Below are 2,769 nucleotides of genomic sequence, written 5' to 3'. Positions count from 1 at the left end.
TCATCTCTATGTCTTGGAATATAGATAAGATTCAATCTTCAAATACTCAACAACAAGTAACCAGCTTCATTGCAGCAACACTTCAACAGTTCAAACCGCTATATCAAAAAGATCAACTTCTAATAATACTCCAATAATAACATGATGATCTTCAAACTCGAACATTATAATACTTTAATCACCATCAACCGTTAAACTGAATGAATGAACAGAATAACCTTTGATCTTCAATGAATGTCGAGTAGTTCATATTTTTGCTTAGAAATACCGAGGACTGAAAGTTTTATCCCCCCCATTTCTCTGCAAAAATCTTGAACTTCAGCCTGTCTTAGGTATCTCCTATCCTGTATGAGGTTCCAAATGGCCTAGAGCTTTTTTTTTTTTTTTTTTTTTTTTTTTTTTTTTTTAATAACTACCCTGTTGTGTGCTTCCATGTAATTGATCTTCTGATGTTGAAACACACTGAACCTCTAAAGTAGCTTGAGAACATCTTCGTCGTCGGATAAGAACCATATACGAACTTGTCTCAGCTAAAACGACTATCTTCGTGATGACATCAACTCTCAGTTAAACTAACTTCTGGATGACATCAGCACGAACTTAGATGTTATCTTCGTAAGAACTAAATCTGCATGAAACGAAGTTTAAGTTCGTGAGAACAACTAACTTCGTAAGTGCAATCTAACTTCGTAAGAACAAAGTTACTTTGCAACCAAATGCTAAGTTCGTAAGTGTAAGTTTGTTAGGTGAAAAGGGTTAAGTTCGTGAGGTGTTTTTGGCTATTTTGGGTTAAGTTCGTAAGGTGAAGACCTCATCTGTACGAAGTTAAGACTTAAGTTCGTAAGCACCACTAACTTCGTAAGTTAAATTCGTTTCTTATCTTCGTGAGATGAACTTAGAACGAATTTAAAGTTAAATTCGTTTCCTATCTTCGTGAGATGAACTTAGAACGAATTTAACAGATCTGGTCGAATTCTTCATCAAAAACCTAATTTTCAGATCTCGTTTGAGGAAATATCATCCTCCAAAGCTCTGATACCACTTGTAAAAACGTGTTTCAGCACGTTCCCAGATCGATTAACACGAGATCTAACAATCATAGATGTGTGGAATCCGTCTATGATCGTCTTTAGGGTTAATTAATGATTATCATGATAAAAACACACGAAGATAATAAGAACAGGAGATAAACATGAAAATACTATCATTAATCATATGATTACAAGGTGAATCCGTATGAAAAACATCTACAATGATTACGGATTACAATCATTGAGACGAATCGTGATAGTTTGGGCGGTATCTCGAGGTATAGATCTCTACCTCGAGAACCTAGTGAATGACTCTATGTTGCAACTAAATCATCAATCTAAATTCGTGACCTAAGACTTATATTTATAGGCTATACAAACAGACTGGGCCTTATTAACTTAATAGTTCTTAGCCTTTTAGAATTATTGCATCGGACAACAGATTGTGCACTTTATGTGCTCTAACATAAACGGTTTCCAAAAGATTTTAATGATCATACCTATATTGATGAAGACGGTTATGCCGTTTACCGAAGACGCAAAAATGGAAATCATGTACTTAAAAAGTGGCATTCCTTTAGACAACAGGTTTAAAGCATCTTCATAATTATTAGTAAAATTAGTGTTTGCGGTCTGTTTCTTCAGTTGTTAATCTTAAATGTTATTGTTTGTGTTTAAGTAGCGTACTTTCTTAATATTCAGATTTGTAGTTCCATATAATAAGGACCTTTCAAGACAATACCATGCACACATGAATCTGGAGTGGTGTAACCAGCTTGGGGCGATAAAGTACCTTTTCAAGTACATTAACAAAGGACCTCACTGTATCCAAGTCGGATTTGTACAAAAGGAAAAGGAAAAAGATAAGAACAGAAAAGATAAGAACCGTGATGAAATTGGTGAATATTACAACTGTCGATATATCTCTGCATGTGAGGCTCACTGGAAGCTTTTTGGGTTTGAAATTCACTATCGAACCCCTTCCGTTGAAGTATTGTCGTTTCACCTTCAGAACGAAGAGTCGGTTGTATATCGACAAAATCAAAGACTTTAGAAAGGTTATGTCTAAACCCACTGTTGCTACTTCACAGTTTTTGCAATGGATGGAATGTAATAGGCATGATAGAGACGCTAGAAAGTTAACCTATGCAAAGTTCCCAAAGAAATTTGTTTGGAATAAGCCTGACCGAATCTGGACAAAAAGAAGACAACAGCCGTCCTTGGTAGACTAAATTACGTATCTCCCAAATCTGGTCAATTGTATTACCTGAGAATTTTACTGAATAAAGTTAAGGGTCCTACATGTTATAAAGATATTAGGACGGTCAATGGTATTGTACATTAGACTTACAGAGATGCCTGCTATGCTTTTGGTCTATTAGATGACGAGAGAGAATATATTGCGTCAATCAACGAAACACAATAATGGGCGACTGGATCTTTCTGTAGGTCCCTCTTTGTTATGTACATCAGATACTTTGTCCAGACCCGATCATGTCTTCAAAGAAACATACAAATTTTTGTCGGATGATGTTGTTCACGTTCGTCAACAAGAAATTGGAGTTAGAGGTAATTACATCTTTATGAGTTATTTCCTATGTATTTATTAATATGGATATGTAGTCTAAAATGATTAGCTATACTATTAGATCAAACAACCCAACATTGCCCATTTTGATGAATTTCAAACAAGGTTTGGTTAGGCTTAGGTGATAAGTGAATTAACAAGCTTATATGA

Source organism: Erigeron canadensis, unplaced genomic scaffold, assembly GCF_010389155.1.
Source record: "Erigeron canadensis isolate Cc75 unplaced genomic scaffold, C_canadensis_v1 Conyza_canadensis_unscaffolded:12, whole genome shotgun sequence".
Classification (NCBI taxonomy): Eukaryota; Viridiplantae; Streptophyta; class Magnoliopsida; order Asterales; family Asteraceae; genus Erigeron; species Erigeron canadensis.
Note: the sequence above shows the minus strand (reverse complement) of the source record.